This window comes from Danio rerio, chromosome 21 (genome assembly GCF_052040795.2).
Source record: "Danio rerio strain M-AB ecotype USA chromosome 21, GRCz13ab, whole genome shotgun sequence".
Lineage (NCBI taxonomy): Eukaryota > Metazoa > Chordata > Actinopteri > Cypriniformes > Danionidae > Danio > Danio rerio.
Genome location: NC_141041.1, coordinates 19,810,001 through 19,815,000, shown reverse-complemented (window position 1 = coordinate 19,815,000; position 5,000 = coordinate 19,810,001). Strand labels below are relative to the sequence as shown.

Below are 5,000 nucleotides of genomic sequence, written 5' to 3'. Positions count from 1 at the left end.
CCCCAGTTGAAAGGGTAATATTTTTCTTTTTATTCCGCCTTTTTACTGTGGTAGACAGAACATCAAAATGTTTATGTCAATTCTGATTGTGCAGAAAAGGCAAACATATTTTAGTGAACGATTCAAGACAATTGATGACGCTGCAACTAAACCTAAGACCATAAACTGCTTTCTTAACCCTGCTTATCGTCTGTGGACAGAACCTTGAAAGGCTCTTGGAGATGCTGGGGATTGAACCCAGGACCTCATACACGCAAAGCATGCGCTCTACCACTGAGCTACATCCCCAGTCGAAAGTTGAATAATTTTCTTTTTATTCCGCCTTTTTACTGTGGTGGACGGAACGTCAAAATGTTTATGTCAATTCTGATTGTGCAGAAAAGGCAAACATATTTTAGTGAACGATTCAAGACAATTGAAGATGCTGCAACTGAACCTAGGACCATTCACCGCTTTCCTAACCCTGTTCATCGTCTATGGACAGAACCTCAAAAGGCTCTTGGAGATGCTGGGGATTGAACCCAGGACCTCATACATGCAAAGCATGCGCTCTACCACTGAGCTACATCCCCAGTTGAAAGTTGAATAATTTTCTTTTTTTTTCGCCTTTTTACTGTGGTGGACAGAATGTCAAAATGTTTATGTCAATTCTGATTGTGCAGAAAAGGCAAACATATTTTAGTGAATGATTCAAGACAAACGGTGACACTGCAACTAAACCCAGGACCATACACCGCTTTATTAACCCTGTTTATCGTCTGTGAACAAAACCTCAAAAGGTTCTTGGAGATGCTGGGGATTGAACCCAGGGCCTCATACATGCGAAGCATGCGCTCTACCACTGAGCTACATCCCCAGTTGAAAGTTGAATAATTTTCTTTTTATTCGGCCTTTTTACTGTGGTGGACAAAATGTCAAAATGTTTATGTCAATTCTGATTGTGCAGAAAAGGCAAACATATTTTAGTGAATGATTCAAGACAATTGAAGACGCTGCAACTGAACCTATGACCATACACCACTTTCTTAACCCTGTTTATCGTCTGTGGACAGAACCTCAAAAGGCTCTTGGAGATACTGGGAATTGAACCCAAGACCTCATACATGCAAAGCATGTGCTCTACCACTGAGCTACATCCCCAGTTGAAAAAGTAATATTTTTCTTTTATTCCGCCTTTTTACTGTGGTGGACAGAACGTCAAAATGTTTATGTCAATTCTGATTGTGCAGAAAAGGCAAACATATTTTAGTGAACGATTCAAGACAATTGAAGATGCTGCAACTGAACCTAGGACCATACACCGCTTTCCTAAACCTGTTCATCGTATATGGACAGAACCTCAAAAGGCTCTTGGAGATGCTGGGGATTAAACCCAGGACGTCATACATGCAAAGCATGTGCTCTACCACTGAGCTACATCCCCAGTTTAAAGGGGAATATTGTTCTTTTTTTTCGCCTTTTTACTGTGGTGGACAGAATGTCAAAATGTTTATGTCAATTCTGATTGTGCAGAAAAGGCAAACATATTTTAGTGAATGAATCAAGACAATTGAAGACGCTGCAACTGAACCTAGGACAGCTTTCTTAACCCTCAAAATCAACAGCTTTCTTAACCCTGTTTGTCTGTGGACAAAACCTCAAAAAGTTCTTGGAGATGCTGGGGATTGAACCCAGGACCTCATACATGCAAGGCATGCGCTCTACCAATGAGCTACATCCCCAGTTGAAAGGGTAATATTTTTCTTTTTTTTTTTTTACCTTTTTACTGTGGTGGACAGAATGTCAAAATGTTTGTCAATTCTGATTGTGCAGAAAAGGCAAACATATTTTAGTGAATGATTCAAGACAAACGGTGACACTGCAACTAAACCCAGGACCATACACCGCTTTCTCAACCCTGTTTATCGTCTGTGAACAAAACCTCAAAAGGTTCTTGGAGATGCTGGGGATTGAACCCAGGGCCTCATACATGCGAAGCATGCCCTCTACCACTGAGCTACATCCCCAGTTGAGAGTTGAATAATTTTCTTTTTATTCCGCTATTTTACTGTGGTGGACAAAATGTCAAAATGTTTATGTCAATTCTGATTGTGCAGAAAAGGCAAACATATTTTAGTGAATGAATCAAGACAATTGAAGACGCTGCAACTGAACCTAGGACAGCTTTCTTAACCCTCAAAATCAACAGCTTTCTTAACCCTGTTTGTCTGTGGACAAAACCTCAAAAGGTTCTTGGAGATGCTGGGGATTAAACCCAGGACCTCATACATGCAAAGCATGCGCTCTACCACTGAGCTACATCCCCGGTTGAAAGGGTAATATTTTTCTTTTTATTCTGCCTTTTTACTGTGGTAGACAGAACATCAAAATGTTTATGTCAATTCTGATTGTGCAGAAAAGGCAAACATATTTTAGTGAACGATTCAAGACAATTGAAGATGCTGCAACTGAACCTAGGACCATACACCGCTTTCCTAACCCTGTTCATCGTATATGGACAGAACCTCAAAAGGCTCTTGGAGATGCTGGGGATTAAACCCAGGACGTCATACATGCAAAGCATGCGCTCTACCAATGAGCAACATCCCCAGTTGAACGTTGAGTGTTTTTCTGTTTATTCCGCCTTTTTACTGTGGTGGACGGAACGTCAAAATGTTTATGTCAATTCTGATTGTGCAGAAAAGGCAAACATATTTTAGTGAATGATTCAAGACAAACGGTGACACTGCAACTAAACCCAGGACCATACACCGCTTTCTCAACCCTGTTTATCGTCTGTGAACAGAATCTCAAAAGGCTCTTGGAGATGCTGGGGATTGAACCCAGGACCTCATACATGCAAAGCATGCGCTCTACCACTGAGCTACATCCCCAGTTGAAAGTTGAATAATTTTCTTTTTTTTTTTGCCTTTTTACTGTGGTGGACAGAATGTCAAAATGTTTATGTCAATTCTGATTGTGCAGAAAAGGCAAACATATTTTAGTGAACGATTCAAGACAAACGGTGACACTGCAACTAAACCCAGGACCATACACCGCTTTCTTAACCCTGTTTATCGTCTGTGAACAAAACCTCAAAAGGTTCTTGGAGATGCTGAGGATTGAAGCCAGGGCCTCATACATGCGAAGCATGCGCTCTACCACTGAGCTACATCCCCAGTTGAAAGTTGCATAATTTTCTTTTTATTCCGCCTTTTTACTGTGGTGGACAAAATGTCAAAATGTTTATGTCAATTCTGATTGTGCAGAAAAGGCAAACATATTTTAGTGAATGATTCAAGACAATTGAAGACGCTGCAACTGAACCTATGACCATACACCACTTTCTTAACCCTGTTTATCGTCTGTGGACAGAACCTCAAAAGGCTCTTGGAGATGCTGGGAATTGAACCCAAGACCTCATACATGCAAAGCATGTGCTCTACCACTGAGCTACATCCCCAGTTGAAAAAGTAATATTTTTCTTTTATTCCGCCTTTTTACTGTGGTGGACAGAACGTCAAAATGTTTATGTCAATTCTGATTGTGCAGAAAAGGCAAACATATTTTAGTGAACGATTCAAGACAATTGAAGATGCTGCAACTGAACCTAGGACCATACACCGCTTTCCTAAACCTGTTCATCGTATATGGACAGAACCTCAAAAGGCTCTTGGAGATGCTGGGGATTAAACCCAGGACGTCATACATGCAAAGCATGTGCTCTACCACTGAGCTACATCCCCAGTTTAAAGGGGAATATTGTTCTTTTTTTTCGCCTTTTTACTGTGGTGGACAGAATGTCAAAATGTTTATGTCAATTCTGATTGTGCAGAAAAGGCAAACATATTTTAGTGAATGAATCAAGACAATTGAAGACGCTGCAACTGAACCTAGGACAGCTTTCTTAACCCTCAAAATCAACAGCTTTCTTAACCCTGTTTGTCTTTGGACAAAACCTCAAAAGGTTCTTGGAGATGCTGGGGATTGAACCCAGGACCTCATACATGCAAAGCAAGCGCTCTACCACTGAGCTACATCCCCAGTTGAAAAGGTAATATTTTGCTTTTTATTCCGCCTTTTTACTGTGGTAGACAGAACATCAAAATGTTTATGTCAATTCTGATTGTGCAGAAAAGGCAAACATATTTTAGTGAACGATTCAAGACAACTGATGACGCTGCAACTGAACCTAGGACCATAAACTGCTTTCTTAACCCTGCTTATCGTCTGTGGACAGAACCTTGAAAGGCTCTTGGAGATGCTGGGGATTGAACCCAGGACCTCATACACGCAAAGCATGCGCTCTACCACTGAGCTACATCCCCAGTCGAAAGTTGAATAATTTTCTTTTTATTCCGCCTTTTTACTGTGGTGGACGGAACGTCAAAATGTTTATGTCAATTCTGATTGTGCAGAAAAGGCAAACATATTTTAGTGAATGATTCAAGACAATTGAAGATGCTGCAACTGAACCTAGGACCATACACCGCTTTCCTAACCCTGTTCATCGTCTATGGACAGAACCTCAAAAGGCTCTTGGAGATGCTGGGGATTGAACCCAGGACCTGATACATGCAAAGCATGCGCTCTACCACTGAGCTACATCCCCAGTTGAAAGTTGAATAATTTTCTTTTTTTTTCGCCTTTTTACTGTGGTGGACAGAATGTCAAAATGTTTATGTCAATTCTGATTGTGCAGAAAAGGCAAACATATTTTAGTGAATGATTCAAGACAAACGGTGACACTGCAACTAAACCCAGGACCATACACCGCTTTATTAACCCTGTTTATCGTCTGTGAACAAAACCTCAAAAGGTTCTTGGAGATGCTGGGGATTGAACCCAGGGCCTCATACATGCGAAGCATGCGCTCTACCACTGAGCTACATCCCCAGTTGAAAGTTGAATAATTTTCTTTTTATTTTGCCTTTTTACTGTGGTGGACAAAATGTCAAAATGTTTATGTCAATTCTGATTGTGCAGAAAAGGCAAACATATTTTAGTGAATGATTCAAGAC

At 40.7% G+C, this 5,000-nt stretch overlaps 17 non-coding genes across 17 annotated transcripts in view; all 17 read right to left on the bottom strand.

Moving 5' to 3' along the window:
* Window positions 1-4, bottom strand: part of trnaa-ugc (transfer RNA alanine (anticodon UGC)) — a 72-nt gene extending 68 nt beyond the window's left edge. Inside the window, exon 1 of the tRNA in view lies at window positions 1-4. This exon is cut by the window's left edge and continues 68 nt beyond it. This is a non-coding gene — a tRNA (tRNA-Ala).
* Window positions 5-216: 212 nt separating this feature from the next.
* On the bottom strand, window positions 217-288 carry trnaa-ugc (transfer RNA alanine (anticodon UGC)). The gene has a single exon. It is a non-coding gene; the product is annotated as a tRNA-Ala (tRNA).
* A 212-nt stretch (window positions 289-500) lies between these two features.
* trnaa-ugc (transfer RNA alanine (anticodon UGC)) lies at window positions 501-572 on the bottom strand. Its single transcript has one exon. It is a non-coding gene; the product is annotated as a tRNA-Ala (tRNA).
* A 212-nt stretch (window positions 573-784) lies between these two features.
* Window positions 785-856, bottom strand: trnaa-ugc (transfer RNA alanine (anticodon UGC)). Its single transcript has one exon. It is a non-coding gene; the product is annotated as a tRNA-Ala (tRNA).
* A 212-nt stretch (window positions 857-1,068) lies between these two features.
* On the bottom strand, window positions 1,069-1,140 carry trnaa-cgc (transfer RNA alanine (anticodon CGC)). The gene has a single exon. It is a non-coding gene; the product is annotated as a tRNA-Ala (tRNA).
* A 211-nt stretch (window positions 1,141-1,351) lies between these two features.
* On the bottom strand, window positions 1,352-1,423 carry trnaa-ugc (transfer RNA alanine (anticodon UGC)). Its single transcript has one exon. It is a non-coding gene; the product is annotated as a tRNA-Ala (tRNA).
* Window positions 1,424-1,649: 226 nt separating this feature from the next.
* On the bottom strand, window positions 1,650-1,721 carry trnaa-ugc (transfer RNA alanine (anticodon UGC)). The gene has a single exon. It is a non-coding gene; the product is annotated as a tRNA-Ala (tRNA).
* Window positions 1,722-1,934: 213 nt separating this feature from the next.
* Window positions 1,935-2,006, bottom strand: trnaa-cgc (transfer RNA alanine (anticodon CGC)). The gene has a single exon. It is a non-coding gene; the product is annotated as a tRNA-Ala (tRNA).
* Window positions 2,007-2,233: 227 nt separating this feature from the next.
* trnaa-ugc (transfer RNA alanine (anticodon UGC)) lies at window positions 2,234-2,305 on the bottom strand. Its single transcript has one exon. It is a non-coding gene; the product is annotated as a tRNA-Ala (tRNA).
* Window positions 2,306-2,801: 496 nt separating this feature from the next.
* On the bottom strand, window positions 2,802-2,873 carry trnaa-cgc (transfer RNA alanine (anticodon CGC)). The gene has a single exon. It is a non-coding gene; the product is annotated as a tRNA-Ala (tRNA).
* Window positions 2,874-3,086: 213 nt separating this feature from the next.
* Window positions 3,087-3,158, bottom strand: trnaa-ugc (transfer RNA alanine (anticodon UGC)). The gene has a single exon. It is a non-coding gene; the product is annotated as a tRNA-Ala (tRNA).
* A 212-nt stretch (window positions 3,159-3,370) lies between these two features.
* trnaa-ugc (transfer RNA alanine (anticodon UGC)) lies at window positions 3,371-3,442 on the bottom strand. Its single transcript has one exon. It is a non-coding gene; the product is annotated as a tRNA-Ala (tRNA).
* Window positions 3,443-3,653: 211 nt separating this feature from the next.
* On the bottom strand, window positions 3,654-3,725 carry trnaa-ugc (transfer RNA alanine (anticodon UGC)). The gene has a single exon. It is a non-coding gene; the product is annotated as a tRNA-Ala (tRNA).
* A 226-nt stretch (window positions 3,726-3,951) lies between these two features.
* trnaa-ugc (transfer RNA alanine (anticodon UGC)) lies at window positions 3,952-4,023 on the bottom strand. The gene has a single exon. It is a non-coding gene; the product is annotated as a tRNA-Ala (tRNA).
* Window positions 4,024-4,235: 212 nt separating this feature from the next.
* On the bottom strand, window positions 4,236-4,307 carry trnaa-ugc (transfer RNA alanine (anticodon UGC)). Its single transcript has one exon. It is a non-coding gene; the product is annotated as a tRNA-Ala (tRNA).
* A 212-nt stretch (window positions 4,308-4,519) lies between these two features.
* Window positions 4,520-4,591, bottom strand: trnaa-ugc (transfer RNA alanine (anticodon UGC)). The gene has a single exon. It is a non-coding gene; the product is annotated as a tRNA-Ala (tRNA).
* Window positions 4,592-4,803: 212 nt separating this feature from the next.
* trnaa-cgc (transfer RNA alanine (anticodon CGC)) lies at window positions 4,804-4,875 on the bottom strand. The gene has a single exon. It is a non-coding gene; the product is annotated as a tRNA-Ala (tRNA).
* Between the last annotated feature and the right edge of the window lie 125 nt (window positions 4,876-5,000).